Source organism: Bos taurus, chromosome 25, assembly GCF_002263795.3.
Source record: "Bos taurus isolate L1 Dominette 01449 registration number 42190680 breed Hereford chromosome 25, ARS-UCD2.0, whole genome shotgun sequence".
NCBI lineage: Eukaryota > Metazoa > Chordata > Mammalia > Artiodactyla > Bovidae > Bos > Bos taurus.
The window spans coordinates 37,094,249-37,111,263 of record NC_037352.1 but is presented as its reverse complement, the minus strand read 5'-3'; the positions used below and the strand labels follow the sequence as shown (position 1 = coordinate 37,111,263).

The 17,015-nt window shown below is 48.2% G+C and overlaps 1 pseudogene; it reads left to right on the top strand.

The window, feature by feature from the left end:
• The first annotated feature begins 10,489 nt into the window (after positions 1–10,489).
• MYH16 (myosin heavy chain 16 pseudogene) overlaps positions 10,490–17,015 on the top strand; it is a 44,807-nt pseudogene continuing 38,281 nt past the window's right edge.

Genomic DNA, 17,015 nt, shown 5'->3' with positions numbered 1-17,015 from the left:
GGGTTTCCAGATGCAGACACCAAGAACAACTTCCACTTCCCTGAATAGAGTGCTGTGCTTGGAGTCATTGGTCCCATCAAAGGGCTCCAGCTTTCATTCATTCAACAAATATTTTGTTGATCATCTACTAGATGCCAGGCACTTTACAAGTATGAACTCAATTCTCCCAACAACCTATTTAATTTCATGGCTGCAGCTATGAAATGAAAAGATGTTTGCTCCTTGGAAGGAAATCTATGACAATCCTAGACAGTGCATTAAAAAGCAGAGACATCACTTTGCCAACAAAGGTCTGTCTATATAGTCAAAGCTATGGTTTTTCCAGTAGTCAGGTACAGATGGGACAGCTGGACCATAAAGAAGGCTGAGCACCAAAGAATTGATGCTTCTGAACTGTGGTGTTGGAGAAGACTCTTGAGAGTCCCTTGGACTGCAAGGAGATCCAACCAGTCCACCCTAAAGGAGATCAGTCCTGAATATTCATTGGAAGGACCGATGCTGAAGCTGAAGCTCCAATACTTTGGCCACCTGATGCAAAGAGACGATACACAGAAAAAGACCCTGATGCTGGGAAAGATTGAGGGTGGGAGGAGAAGAGGATGAGATGGTTAGATAATATCACTGACTTAATGGACATGAATTTGAGTAAACTCCATGAGATAGTGGAGGACAGAGGGGCCTGCAGTCCTCAGGCGTGCTGCAGTCCCTGGGGTCACAAAGAGTCAGACACGACCTAGAGACTGAACAAGAAGCCTAATTGGTAATCACTGTTATCCTCATTTTATGGGCAAGAAAACTGAGGCAGGGAGAGCAGTAAGGGGCAAACCTCATGGAATCTGGTTTCTGATTCTAGTTCTTTTATTAAAAAAAATAATAACAGCTGTCTTTTATTAATTTATTTTGCCCATCCCTTGGGGTATGCAAGATCTTAGTTCCTTGACCAAGGGTGGAACCCATGCCTCCTGTAGTGGAAGCAGGGAGTCCCAACCACTGGGCCACCAGGGAAGTCCCATGAGTCCAAGTTCTTGACCACCACACTGCAGTACCTCCCAGTAGAGAGATCAAGCCCCTGTCATCACCACGCTTATGTTCTATGAGGACAAGACCCCCAAGTCACCTAGCAGATCTATAATGCATGGTTGGATAGTGACAAGTGCCAGGAAGAAAAACAAAGCCATGTCTCAGATGCTGACTCGCTGTGTGCTTTCTTGAAAATTGCTTCGTCTTTCTGAGCCTTGGTTTTCTCATCTGCTAAAAGCAGGTCATTCACTCATTCACCCTACCCACCTGCCCAGGTTGTTGGAAGGATCAAAATGAGCTCATGGACAAAGGAGCCCTTTGTTTTCATGGTTGAATCAACACCAACCCCTGACTCCACGAAATTCTCCCCCAGGAGATTCAGGTCAGCTTACCTCCTACAGAAAGACATCACTAGACTTCCCGCAGGTACCTTTAGGAGCCAGATGACTCCAAGCCCAGTGCGATTCTTAGTGTATTTTTGTAGGCAGAGAACAATGCATTCACCTGTTCTTGGTTACCTTGTGGGCCTTCCCCAGACCAAGCACACTTACTGAAATGGAACTTTCTGGCATGCTGACTATTAAAAACTCCCCCATGGAGACGTCCCTGGTGGTCCAGTGGTTAAGGCTCCACGATCCCAATGCAGGGGGAACGGGTTCGATCCCTGGTTGGGGGACTAGGGTCCCACATGCTGCATGATGGGGCCAAATAAATAAATTAATTAAATGAAAAAAAAAAAAAGATGGCCTTTTCAATTAAAAAATTTAAAAAACAACCCTTCCCTGTGAGAAAGACAAACCACAAGAGACTATGGGGGCAGATGCTGGATGCCCTATGTTTGCTTTAGGTCTGTCCCGTCGGCCACCCGATGGTAAGAGCTGACTCATTGGAAAAGACCCTAATGCTGGGAAAGATTGAGGGCAGGAGGAGAAGCGGGCGACAGAGGATGAATGGCATCCTCTGTCTGTTGAATGGCATGGCCATCGTGTCTGACTCGATGGACATGAATCTGAGTAAACGCCGGGAGTCGGTGATGGTCAGGGAGGCCTGGTGTGCTGCAGTGCATGGAGTCGCAAAGAGTCGGACACAGCTGAGCGACTGAACAACGACAACAGCAGTTTGCCACCCATCACCACCCTGTCCGGTGTCCCAGGAGGCTGGTCTCCCCTGGCCTTCCAGGTCCCTGCTCTCCCACTGGGTCTGGCTGGGCAGTGGCTGTGTCAGCCCTGAGGGCCAGGCTTTCCCTACAGCTGTATCCAGGTGGGGTGGCTCTTCAGTCACCTCTCTAGGGATGGGGGCGGCCCCTCACCATCCTCCGTGGGTTTCCCATGACACTGCCCCAGTTAGCTTGTTGTCTTTTCATCAAACTCTAGGCAGCAACCCTACAGCAGTGTGCTCTTTCTTGCTGGGCACCACCCCGCCCTGAAGAACCTCCTGTTGGGGAATATCCCTTCCCAGAATCACGGCAGGGCAGGGGCCAGGCTCTTCTCACTGGCCCCCAACTCATTAGCCAGAAGATGAGAATCACGAGGGAAGAAGCTGGAAGCGCCCCGGGCTCTGGGTGGGGCACTGCACTCCGAGGATGGACTCCAGGCCTCGGCTGGCGGGGGAGGGGTGGAGGGCCCCCCCCCCCTTCCTCTCCTGGATGTCTGGGCGCTGTCCTCAAAGGCTCTACCCAGAGAAGCTCCACTTTCATCATTCACAAGCCAGACTTCTGCACAAAGGTCTGCCCTTTAGAGAAGCCCTACTGCTAGAGAGATGAAAAACAACCCTATCCCGTGAACAGACTCTGAAGAGCAGTAGGTGGGAGGGAAGGGCACCTCGGCGGCAGCATCGAAGACAGCCCTGCAGGGAGGAGTCTCAGCCAAGATCTGATTTTTACCTTTGGGGAAACTGAGGCCCTGCTCAGGAGAAGTGAGGTTCATCCTCAGGTGTGCAGTATTCAGGCTGAGCGAGTGCTGGTAAAAGACCACTTGCCAATATGAGTCTTCATTGTGGGATTCCAGTTTTCAGAATACAGGGACATGCTCTAGGGATCAGATGGTAATAGAAAACATATGCAAGACATTACTATGTGCTAAATAAAAGGTTCTTTGGGTCTTAAGTAGTTGGTTCCCAGGCCCAAATCTAGAGAGAAAATAGGGAAATTAGCTCTGTCTTCAGTGGGCTCCTTTTTCCTTTAGGAGTGGATTCAGGGATTTCCCTGGTGGTCCAGAGATGAAGGCTCTGCGCTTCCAGTGTAGGGGGCCCGGGTTCGATCCCTGGTCGGGGGGCTAAGATCACACATGGTACACATGGTATGGCCAAAAAATAAATAAATAAGAGTGAATCGAGGCATCAACCCTAAATGTAAAAGTTCAAACTGTACCACTCTTAGAAGAAAATGCTGGACAAATCTTCATGACCTTGAGTTTGGCAGTGGGTTCTTAAATATGAAACCAAAAGCACAGGGTGGCAAAATTAAAAAAACAAAACAAAACAGATAAGTTGGACTGCATTAAAATTAACTTTTTGGGGGGTGGGGGAAGGAAAGATTGGGAGTTTGGGATTAACATATACAAACTAGTAAATATATTAATAGGATGATAAACTACAAGATCCTATTGGATAGGGCTTCCCGGATAGCTCAGTTAGTAAAGAATCCGCCTGCAATGCAAGAGACCCCGGTTCAATTCCTGGGTCGGGACGATCTGCTGAAAAAGGGACAGGCTACCCACTCCAGTATTCTTGGGCTTCCCTTGTGGCTCATATGGTAAAGAATCCGCCCGCAATGCGGGAGACCTGGGTTCAATCCCTGGGTTGGGAAGATCCCCTGGAGAAGGGAAAGGCTACCCACTCCAGTATTGTGGCCTGGAGAATTCCACGGACTGTATGGTCCATGGGGTCACACAGAGTCAGACACAACCGAGAGACTTTTACTTCCCTCACTGTATAGCACAGTGAGCTATACTCAATATACTGTGATAAGCCATATGAAAAAGAACACGAAAAGGAATATACATGTATAACTGAGTCATTTTGCTGGACAGCGGAAATGAACGCAATGTCGTAAATCAACTACACTGCAAAAAAATTTAAGATAGATAAAGAAGAAAAAATAAATAAAATTAACTTTTGTGCATCAAAGGACATTATCAAAAACTGAAAAAGCCCACAGAATGGGAGAAAATATTTGTAAATCATATATCTGATAAGGGTCCAGTATCTAAAATATATAAAGAACACTTCCAGCTCAACAACAGAAAGACAAACCAATTTAAAAATGGGCAAAGGACTTGACATTTTTCCAAAGATATGCAAGTGACCAACGAGCACATGAAAAGATGCTCAACATCATCAGGCATCAGTTCAGTTCATTCACTCAGTCGTGTCCGACTCTTTGCAACCCATGAATCACAGCACGCCTGGCCTCCCTGTCCATCACCATCTCCCAGAGTTCACTCAAACTCACGTCCATCGAGTCAGTGATGTCATCCAGCCATCTCATCCTCTGTCGTCCCCTTCTCCTCCTGCCCCCAATCCCTCCCAGCATCAGAGTCTTTTCCAATGAGTCAACTCTTCGCATGAGGTGGCCAAAGTACTGGAGTTTCAGCTTTAGCATCATTCTTTCCAAAGAACACCCAGGACTGATCTTTAGAATGGACTGATTGGATCTCCTTGGGGAGTCTAAATAAAAACCAGAATGAGATACCACTTCCCACCCATTAGGATGTCCATAGTTTTTATTTTTGTTTTTAAGGAAAATAACAAATGTTAGTGATGGATGTGTATTAGCTGCTCAGTCGTGTCCGACTCTTTGTGACCCCATGGACTGTAGCCCACCAGGCTCCTCTGTCCTTGAAATTCTCCAGGCAAGAATACTGGAATGGGTTGCCATTTCCTTCTCTAGGGGATCTTCCTGACCCAGGGATTGAACCCTGGTTTCCTGCATTGCAGGCAGATTCTTTACCACCTGAGCCACCAGGGAAGCCCAAATGTTAGGGAGGATGTGGAGAAATTGGAACCCTTGTGAACTGCTGGTGAGAAGGTGAAATGATTTAGCCTCCTGTGGGAATAGTTTGGGGATTCCTCAAAAAACTAAACATAGAATTACCAAATGGCCCAGCAATTCCATTCCTAAGGAAATATCCAAAAGAATGGAAAACAAACACAGGCGCACGTTTGTTCAGAGCAGCACAAGGCACAGCAGTCAAAAGGTGGAAACAAGGGACTCCCTGGTAGACCAGGGGTTATGAATCTGCCTTGCAATGCAGGAGACATGAGTTCAATTCCTGGTCAGGGAACTAAGATCTCCCAAGCTGCGGCGCAGTTGAGAGCCCCACACACCACAACCAGAGAGCCTGCGAGCCACAGTGGAAGATCCCGCGTGATGCAACGAGGATCCCATGTGCCCCAACACAGAACTGACACAAACAAAAAAATAAATAAAATAAAATAAAGGTGGGAACAACCCAGATATCCATCAGTGGATGAACAGATAAAGAAACTGTGGTCCAACAAAGAGAAAGAGGATTATTCAGCCCTAAAAAGGAGTGAAGTGCTGATACATTCAACAGTGTAGATGAACTTTGAAACCGTTATGCTAAATGAAAGAAGCCAGGCACAAAAGTCATTGTATGCCGTCGTATGGTTTTACTTCTAAAATTCTTAGAAAAGCTAAAACCATAAAGACAGAGAGCAGACTGGTGACTGCCTAGGGCTGGGTGAGAAACTGTTTGATGGTTTGTAGATTTCCTTTTGAGTTAATGAAAATGTTTTCAAACTGTTAATAGATAGAGGTGGTAAGCAGCTACAGAACACTGAGAATATACTAAATGCCACTGAGTTAGTTACTTAATATGGTTAATTTTATGTTACATTAAATTCTTTATCAATTAAAAGAATAGTGAATTAGGGATCAGAGGGTGGAGATGGGGTGATTGCAGAAGGAAGTTCCCTGGGCAAGTTTCTCCCTCCAGACCCAGAGGCTGTCTCTGGGCTTGAGAAAGTCACAAAGGACTCCTGCTGTGTTTAGTGGCTCTGACTCTTTGCGACCCCAGGCTCCTTTGTCCATGGGGATTCTCCAGGCAAGAATACTGGAGTGGGTTGCCGTGCCCTCCTCTAGGGGATCTTCTCAACCCAGGGATCAAACCCAGGTTTCCTGCATTGCAGGCGGATTCTTTACGATCTGAGCCATCAGAGAAGGACTCTTAAGGTCCTTCCATCCTCTTTTATGGATGGAAAAGACAAGCCCTGAGAAGACAGGGACTTGCTCAAGGCCTGGAGAACAAGGAAAACCACAGAAGAATTAGAGGTCAAGATTCAGAACTCAAAGCTGCCATTGTACCATGGTGCCCCATGGGCTCTGCTGGCCATGGTGGGCTGGAGGGGGCCCACAGCCATGATCAGATGAGGGAAGTCCAAGCTCACACTTCTGGCCTGAGCATATGAAAGGGACAGAGTCATCAACCAGCTTTTATCCAGGCTTATCCATGCCTAGGGCCTTGAATGAGCCCACCCATGTCTTCTTCCTTGAGCGTAAGCCCCCTGCATGGTGCAATTACAGTTTTAAGAGGAAAACTCATTAGCCAGCTCTTTGATTTCTGCCCACAGCCGACACCCCTGGGCTGAGGTCATCAGTTTTCCCACAAGGGCATTGGGAGGAAGGCAAATGTCCTAGCAGCAGGGCATTCACTGATCCCTGCAGAGGGACCTGGGAGCATCCAGTCAAGCCCTGGAAGGGGAGGCCTACTGAGCCCACTGGAGCCCTGGAGGGGTTCTTTTCTTCTTTTTTAAGTTTTGCTGGCTCAGACCTGCAGGGCAGGTATAAAAGGGAAAGGCCAGCCTCTGGGGGGACCCAATCTCTTCCAGTGTGACCTCAGGTGAGTACCGCAGAGGGGGCTGGGGGAGGTGGGGAATGGGGAGGGGGTGCCATGGAGAAGCCACCCAAGGAAAGGAGATGTAACAATGAGAGATTCACAAGGGGGAGCAGAGAGGAGGCATTTCTTGAGGGGCTGCAGAGTGGGCACGTCACTCAATGCTCCCGGGGCTCTGGACCTAGGGGACAGGAGAGAGCTGCCTCGTTCCACAGCGAGACAGGAACAGAGGGGCTTGAACCCAGATCAGCCCCACTCCACTGCACCATCCGGCTCCCACCAGGGGATGGCGGGGATGTTGGACTTGAGCTGGGTTCAATCCCCGCCACCCACTTCCCACACTCTGCAATGCATCTCTCCTCCTCTTAAGACACTTTAAGCATTTGCATCCCATGCACTGATTTTTTTCTCTGTTTTGTGGTTTGTGGTTTTGAAAACTGGATCTTGTTATCAAAGATGACTGGGAAAAGCAGTTGTCTGGGAGGCAGGGAGCAGGAGTTGTTTACATGCAGGGAGCCCTGGAAGATGCGGTCACAACTGAGCAGGAGGCTGGTGGCTCCTGAGAGGGGTGGTTCCTGGTGTCAGAGGCCTGCATGGCCCTCAGGGTTCCTGGTCCCAGGGATCTGTGCCCCAGGCCACCAGGCCAGGACAAGGGCCACCTGTGGTTTGTGGCAAAACCACCATTAAAAAAAAAAAATACAAGCAACTTAATTGGAATAAACAAAGGAGAATTTCTGGCCCCTCCTCCCTAATTAGGACGATTGAAAAGGAACCCAGCACAGAGACAGGAGAAGTTGTTTTGTTTTCAAGACAAATCTAATGCATTTTAAAAATCTGACCTTGTGGATACTCACGTTTTCTTTTCATGTGGATTTTGGTCTCATCTCCCTGGTGACTTCCATCTATGTCAATCAGAACCACTAAAATGAGACCGCAGAAAGGCAGTGCGATCGTCCTGCCAGGGACAGCAAATGGCAAGAGAAAGTTTATGAAGAGACAGTGTCTCTTCCAGAAAGGGGGTGGGGGACGCCCAGCGAGGCCACTGAGCTGCCCAGGGTGACTGTGGCAGAGCTGAGAGCCTGGTCTCCTAGATGCTGGAGGAAGACAGTCCAAAGCTACCGGGGACCTCCCAGCCCCATGCTCTCCACCAGAGATGGGACTCCGGGGGGATCGGGTAGGGTTCCTACCCTGGGCTTGGGGGTCTTCAGCAGGAGAACAATTGCATCATGATGTTCACCACCTTTACCCGAAATGTACCATCTCCTCCCCCTTTTTAACACAGATGACAAACCACAGTCGTATTAGCAGTACCTGTGACTTTGTCAGCAAAGGAAATCACCAGTATTTTCATATATCAGTTATTGCAGAGAGCTCAAAAGATTAATTCTCACGGCTGCTTTAAAATGAAAGTTACTAGACCTGCTGTTGTTGTAGCCACACATTCCGGGAAACAAACTCACTCAGACGGACAATGCAGATAGTGGAGTGCAGTTTATTACACCGGCGGGCCCAAGGCAGAGTCTCCTCTTAGCCAAGGAACCCAACCAGTTTTTGTGAAAGTCTTATATACCCTAAGTGTATAAGGTTCCCTGAAACTAGTCTGAACAAAGGAAAAAGAAAGATACAATCAAAGTTAACCCATGATCATATGTCTTAAGCCATATGCCTTAACAGTGGAGGAGTAATTATCAATAGGCCTGTGGTCATACCCCAATAAGCATAATACAATGTATGATTCTATTCGGTTACACAGATAATTAGGGTATTCTTTAGGCAACGGAGATCCCTGGGGCTCTTCCTTCTGGGGGCCAGATGTTCCAGTTGGTATGTCCTTTCCATAGATATTGGGCATATAGCTCAAAGCCCACAGTCCGGTCCAAGATAGAGTCCTGCTTTCGAGATGGAGCCTGTTCTGTTTCCTCCTTCACCGTTAGATCGTGTTACCAGATACCTTCATAAAGAAGTGCGTGTATTGCCGTATCAGGCATGTTTAATACTGTGTTCATTACATGTCGATGTCATTTGTTTCCTTGGTGATCTTATTCATTTTATTACCTGAATTTAAAGTTTTGTCCAATGAGAGCACAGACATCGCCAGATGGACAAAGAAGTCAGTGGGCCACAAAGGCACAGGACCCCTGATACCCCTTCTCTCATTCTCATTTTCTGTGAAATGGACCAGCTTAAGGGTTGGAGAACCCAGGCTTCGGCCAGAACTCTCTAACCTGGACACCACACTGAGGTGAGAAGAGGAGAACGCGTCTGGCTTTGCCTCCATCACTTTCCTGTTCCGACTCGGCCTCTTTTGGAAAACTGGCAGGGAATGCTGGAGCTCCCCCAAGGATACTTCAGTGCAGTAGGAGGCCCAGGAGCACCACTGTGAGAGCCTCCGTCTCCAGCTTAAAGGTGAAGGCTGTCCCCTTGGCTTGAGAACAGCACTTCTGGCAAAGGGGCTCAGAACCACCTGCTCCCCCAACCTTCCAGAAGGTCCTTCACCCTCAAGACAGACTGGGATGCCCCTGACTTCTCTCTGCTACTAAAAGTCCCCGGTCCTCTGCCTTCCTGAGAGACTGTCTGCATTTGGAAACCAAGAGGCCCAGCCTTGACTCCCGGCTGGCCTCATCTTTTTTTTTTTTTTTTGGCCTCATCTTAAGAGAGAGAATCACTGAGCCGGGGTGATTATTCAGCACCAGGGACTCACTTAGCATCTGACAAAGCCTGTGGCCCTCTGCTCAGGTTAGTGTTTTTAAATGCACAAAATAAACTATGCAGGGTCACAAAGGAAACCAGGGGTATTAAAATTCAGTTATCAAAATATTTTCAAAAATCAGTTTTTGATATAGCATTTCAAAGTAGACTTTACTGTTAGTAGTTTTAAATAATAACTTCTAAGTGAGGGTCTCATGAGACCATCATTTTGAAGCTGAGATGAGTGTAAGTCATATTTAGAGATGCCTGCAGCCATGCTACCGTGAAAGGAGAATAGTGGGATTTCTGTTGGGGACAGGCCACAGTAGAGCAGGACTGTGGTGGCTTGTGGCCTCTGCTCAGACCTTACGGGAAAATGAAAACCAAATGGTAATTGTTTTCTCGTCCCATTTCATGGTTAAAAGTCCATGCTTTAACCTCTCTTGGTCTTTATCTTCTCCTCCATAACATCAAATCCCTGAACCCTACTTCACAGCCTTAGTGTGGGGGCATATGGAACCACAGACGCAAAAGCATTGTGTGGTGGCTGGGGGTACACAACTCTGAGGAGCTATCAGTTTATTTGTTATTCTCAGTGGTATGTGTGTGCTTAGTCACTCAATCGTGCTGGACTCTTTGCAACCCAGTGGACTGTAGCCCACCAGGTCCTCTGTTCATGAGGTTTTCCCAGCAAGAATACTGGAGTGGGTGGCCACTTCCTACTCCAGGGGTTCTTCCTGACCCTCGCCTCTTGCATCTCCTGCATTGGCAGGTGGATTCTTTACCACTAGCACCACCTTGGAAGCCATTATTCTTAGTTATTAAGACCTAATAGCACCAAAACAATGAAAGTGGCATGAGAGAAGCAGCCCCAGCCTGTACTACAGTCTTGGCAAACCATCCTCTTTTTGCTCCGGCACCCAGGGAAGCCCTGGCTCCCACCGGTGGCTCCTTCCTGCTCCTCCCTCAGCTGAGCCACGATGCCCGGTGCACACAAAGGTGAATGTGTGGCTAATGTGGACCAGATGCCCTTCCTGGCACCTCCCGATAAGGGGAGGATCGAAGGCATGAACAAGCCCTATGATATCAAGAGGTCCTGCTGGGTCAAGGATGAGAAGGAGGGCTTCATTGCTGGGGAGAACCAGTCTGAACAGGGTGACCAAGTCACCATGAAGACGATCACCAACAAGCCGGGTGGGAAATGATCCTTAGGATGGAACTGAGCTTGAGTCCTGGACCCCCAGGACTCAAGAGGCATGGTGGCAAGAAGAGCTGATGCCTCTGAGTCCCCTGTGCTGGGTTCAAGTGCAGACTCAATGACACTCGACCTGTGGGGCCCTAAGCAAAACACTTTCCCTCTCTGACCTTTGGTTTTCTCACAGTAGAGATTCCAATGTGATATGACATGAGAGTGGTTTTGTATGCTCTGTAAAACAGTGAATGTGTGCAAGAGATCGTAACGAGAGTTGCGTGTGTGTGTGTGTGCACTCAGTGGTTTCAGTCGTGTCCGACTGACTCTTTGCGACCCCATGGACTGTAGCCCGCCAGGCTCCTCTGCCCATGGGATTCTCCAAGCAAGAATACTGAGTGGGTTGCCATGTCTTCCTCCAGGGGATCTTCCTGCCCCAGAGATCAAACTTGCATCTCCTACAGCTCCTGCATTTGCAGGCAGACTTTTTACCACTTAAGCCACCTGGGAAGCCCATCATGAGAGTTACTTATCTTTAAAGCCCCAGACAGCTCTCACATGGAATCAATTTTCTAAGAGTGAGGAGGAGCATCCCATCAAGAGTGAGAAGGAGCATCACATCCATCAGGAAATTGTGCTACGTGCCCATGATGGTGTGAGGGCTGTGAGACAGGACCTGGAATACCCTGGGCAACCCAGGTGAGCTCTCCAGTGTCATGAGCTACAGATGGTGGCACTGAGCCCGTTGCTGCATGGTGGTGCTGAGCTGGGGCTGCCTTGTCCTGGCTTGTAAGGATCCAACTCTAAACATTCAGGGGCTTTGCAGGTGGTCGTTAAACCTTTGGCATCCTGGTGTCAGCCATGGTGGAAATGACAAAAGGTGCAAATCATGGATTTTTCCCCCCCGTATAGCTGGTTTACTAGCACAGCTCTCTGCGTTGGTCCACACTCTGTCCAGCTACAAGGATTGACTTCAGAGAGTGGCTAGAAAATTTGGTTTAGGAGACCCCTCACCTGGAGCAAACTCCTGGGGGAGGCACTGGATATTTTGCTTAATGCTTTTAATAACCTTATGGTAGTGGGATGTATGAACCCTGTTTTGCAGAAGATTAAAGAGATTTTAGGTAACTTGCCTACAGCTACAAAGACAGTGAATGATGAATTCAGATTCAAAGCTTGCTGCATCTGGACTCACAGAGAACAAACTTAGGGTTGCCAGGTACAGGAGTCGGGGGAAGAGACAGGGAGTTTGGGATCGACATGTCCACTCTGCTGTGTTTAAAACAGATGACAAAAAGGTAGGTCCTCCTATACAGCACAGGGAACTCTGCTCAATGTTACGTGGCAGCCTGGATGGGAGGGGAGTTTAGGGAAGAATGGATGCATGTATATGTGTGGCTGAGTCCTTTTGCTGTCCACTTGAAACTATCACAGTATTGTTAATTGGCTATACTCCAATATAAAATTAAAAGTTAAAAAAAAAATAAAACTGATAAATCTAGGGGAAAAAATACCCCAGAGCTTACTGTATGTGGCTCCAACGTCCATGCCCCTTCTACAGCATCACCTCATTTTCCACGTGGACTGTGGGGGGTGGGGGGTGTGTGGGATCAGTGCTTGGTTAATTTCAGGGATAAGGGGACAGAGACCTTCCATGATCAGAACTTGTGATATCTAAGCTTTATTCTGTGCCTCGCCCCTCTTTGATAGGAGTGGCCATAGGAAAACGAGGCTACAGCTGGGGTCCAGTGGGTTTGAATACGAAAGTCAAGATTAACGTGCAGGAGAAGCATCCTTCTCAGAAGGGCAGGACACTGCAGTGCTGCCAGGAATGATGGATGATGAGAGCGAAGCGCCAGAGGCCCCAGTTTGGGTACAGTTTAAGGACAACACAACTTCTGGGAGCATCTGCGGTAGACAGGCATACAGCAGGGTTTGGGACAGAAAAGATCGACTCATCTGGCTCTTAATGATAAAGCCACAGAACTCCATTTCTCTGCTGGGGCTGAAAGACAAGTGTTTGCCTGTGGGCGAGGCCCAGAGATCAGGAAACTACCAGAAATGGACCCTGAAAGAAATCTAGCTGGATTTACTGTGGGCGTGGTGACCATTACTGGGTGTATTTTCCAGAACCGTCAAGATTTCAAATTATCTGCCTGTTGAACTCATAAATTATTAAAAGTCCCAGAAATCCCAGTTGGTGTTTGAGCCTCACATCTCAGGCTTCAGGCAGCGGAAAGATATTTGTTTTCCCGATCACATGTCTCAAGCTTTGGCCCCAGTCGCTGCCACACAAGAGCTGGCGCTAGTTCACATTTACAGGGGAAAAGCTGGGGTGCAGAGTGGGGATGGGAATTTGTTGTATTATTTTTACCCTAAAATATATATGGCTCATCGTTGTTGGGTTGTTTTTTTTTTTTTTTTTTTGGTCTTGTTTGCTAGCTTGCTTTCAATTTTATCCTTCAAGGTGGTTTACTGGGAGCAGGGGAATGCCTTTTTTTAATGGGAAATGTTCACTGCTATTTAGAAACCACCACTAATTCTCAAGGCAGAGGGCAAGAGTCACATCTCTGCACAGGGTCCCTGGGATCAATGAGCAAGTTCAGCTACCAGAATGGACTTGGCTGAAAGAGAAGCACTGGTCAGAGATGGTTTGAATATAGGGAGGGAACATCAAGGTCTTTTTACTTGATGCCGCTTCAGCCCATATAATCCTCCCAGCAACCAGCCAAGGAAGCCATTGCCGTCCCTACTTCAGAGGGGAGGCACCTAGAGCTCAGAGGGCCGTGGATGTTCCTCCCTGTCCCACGTCGACGGGACATGGCTGCACCGGGAGTTGGACCCACTGATCCAGTTTTTTTCTTGAAGCCAGAGAGCGGGTGGTACTCTGCCCGATGCCGCCGTGGTGTTGAGACAGTTCTATGTCCTGATGCGCGTGCTGTGTTTTGACCCTCAGACGCTCATCGTGAAGGAAGATGACATCCAGCAGATGAACCCTCCCAAATTCTACCAAACCAGCAACCTGGCGGACATGACCTTCCTGAGCGAGGCCAGCATCCTGGACAATCTGCGTCAATGCTACGTCAACACGAGGATCTGTGTAAGTGTCAGGGCTGGAGGGGGAGGAGGGGGTGGCTGCGGTTCTTCGGCCTCTCTCCTCCCCAACAACCCACGTGTCTGCCTCTCTAGATGTCTTTACTAGAAAAGAAAGAGGCAATCTGGTAGGACTGGGTGAGCTGGGGCCCCACTTCAAGGTCAGGGGACTTCCCTTCCCTGGGTTTTGGTGACAGTCAAGAGAGCTGCCGCTTACTTCTTCCCCTTGCCCTACTTCAATACTGCTTCAGTTCCAGATTCAGACCTTCGGCAGCACCAGAGCTACAGGCGGTGCTGGAGGATCTCTGGAAAGCTCTTGGGGTCATTTGCTAGGGCCACAGGCTGGTGAGGCATCACTGGATTTCACTCTGGGAAAAGCCACATCCGCAGCCTGGCTGCGCCTTGAGCTTGGGCAGAGAATGTCCGTGTGGGCTCAAGGCCAAGCTCAGGGCCTGGGCTTGCTCAGAGCCCCTCTGCAGCTGAGCCCTCGCTCCCAAGGGTGGCCACACCATGACTCTGGGCTAAGGGACTGCAGGCTCTGTGGACAGTGGCCTGAGGTACCAGGGCAGGAGTCTCCTCTTAAATCCAACACCTCAGTTGAACCACTGACTGAAAACCTGGGGTAGGCAGGGCAGCCGCCCTCTCGTGTCCCTCCTGCGAGGGTGGTGGGGGCCTCTCCTCTTCATTCTGGCCCAAAAAGGGACAGAACTCGCTTCTGTTCTGCTCTCTCTGCCCCACCCCAACCCCCAGGAGAGGGCTGGAGGGAAAGAGCGACTCGGTGGCTGGATCCCGGATGAGACACAGTGCGTCATCCTCTTACGTCTTTGCGTGGGTTCTCTGCCTCTTCTCTTTGCTCCTCTTTCTTTGGGTCGCTTTCTATTTAATAAGGTTCCTTTTAAAAATGCAATATAATGCAGCTCTGCTAAGGAGAAGCTGAGGGTGTGTATCCCCACTTGGAATACAAAATGGAAACTTTTCGAGTTGACATGAAAAGAGGCAGAGAGTGGAGACACAAGAGGTCAGTGTGAATGTCTGCCAGGAGAAGCTTGGGACCCATGAATTTGGCCATTTTCTGCCCTCACCTATTCTGCCCTCAAATAATTTCTTTCACTACTTCACTGGTTTTTCTGATTTTAAAAAAAAATGGAATGATTTCCTGAAAAAAATTGCCATAGGGTAAAAGAGTATCTTCTTAAGAGTAGACCAATCCCTGTTGCCCACCAGTTGGCAGATCGTGTCCATAAAGAACTCCATGAACTGTCATGGAAAACCTCTCCCATGAAGAAAATCCAAAAATCAAGATATAAAAGAGTATCATGTATCATTTCTATGTGAAATCTAAAATACGACAGAAATGAACATGTCTACAAAACAGAAGCCGACTCAGGCGTAGAGAACAGACTTGTAGTTGCCAAAGGGGATGGGTGCGGGGCGGGACAGGGAAGGAGCAGGACTTGGGGATTAGCACATGCAAGCTATTATCCATAGGACGGGTAAACAACACGTTCCTACCGGACAGTATAGATAACTATATTCAATATTCTGTGATACCCATAATGGAAAAGATGATGGAAAAGAATATATACGTATAACTGAATCACTTTGCCGTACAAAGTGCCGTACAAAGAAATGAACAGAATGTTGTAAATCAACCATACTTCAAAAAAACTTTTCCGTTAAAAAAATAAAAAATAATCTGTATCATAGAAAACAATTGTTTGCTTTAAGAACAAGGTGAGGGGACAAGAACATATCTCTGGGTTTGTTTGTATACTATGAGAAAGGGATATTAGAAACCAACATGGTGCTTCCTTCTGGGAGGAGGGGGCAGGCGCTGAGCAGCTGGGGGACTTTTTGCTGTGTATTTGTCCATAGAAACGATTATGTTATCAAGTCAGATCCTGGGGTTGGCCAAAAAGATCGTTCTGGTTTTTCCGTAAGATGTTACCAAAAAAAACCCTAATGAAATTTTGGCCAACCCAATAATTAAACCAAAAGAAAATGAAACAGATACATATTAAAGAGAAGACTGGTTTTGCCTACTGGATAAAGACTCAGACATAGATTCTGCCCTCAGAGAGAGCATCACGGAATCTTTCCAGGACGGCAGGATGCTCCAGCCAGGATGCTCTGCGATGGGCCGGGGTCCAGAGGGAAGGGGGAGTCAGGAGAAGGGCCAGATAATCCTCTTCTTTTCCTCTCACCAGACCTACTCGGACTTGTTCTGCATGACACTCAGCCCCTACCGGTGGCTGCCCATCCGCGGGGCCCACGTGGCCAACATGTACGAAGGCAAGAAGCGTGCATGGTGATGTCACCCCACCTCTTCTCCATCTCGGATAGCACCCACCACGACAGGCTCATGGGTGCGTGTGGGGGTGGGGATAGTACGGGGCCGCCGGGGCAGTCATGGCAGGGCTAGAAAAATCCCTTTGCCGCTGGGGCTCCAAATGCATAAGACCCCCGTGCTACCCAGTCCCAACCTTGATCCCTCATCACCCACTGAAGATTTTTTTTTTAATATTGCTCAGTGAGTGTGCTTGCTAAGTACCAACCCTACCTCACATCCCGTCTCATTTAAGCATTACAAAAACATGGGAAACAAGCTAAATAATGTCCAGAACTCAAGTCAACCCTTAACCATTCCCTATGCCATCTTCACCATACAGTACAAAGTGATTTTTATTATTGTTACTATTTATCTTGATGTTGCTTACGACTAGGCAGTTTCCTGAGATGGGGCTGGTAAATTCTTGGGCCCTTTGGCAAGGATGTGGGCTTCAGCGGCAGGTGTGTAGCCTCGGACCTGACGGGATCCTAGCTCTTCTTCATCTGCCGGCCACTGCAGCCGTGCAGGTGTCACGGCTAGGGTGTTGCCAAATGTTGAGTTTCTAAGTGTTTTCTAATTACATCTTCCTGTTGACAGGTCCCTCCCTACAGAGCGTGAGAATCAGTCTATGCTAATCACATAAGTGTCCCTCCTGCCTCTCAGTCTATAGACATGTAATTAGGTCTGTGTCTTACACATGTAATTAAGCCTTCTTAGAATTAATTGGGGGGACTTTGTATGGAAATCTGCAGTCTGCGAACGAGTGGGCTTAGCAGGGTAAGGCTGCTGCTGCTGCTGCTAAGTCACTTCAGTTGTGTCTGACTCTGTGCGATCCCATAGA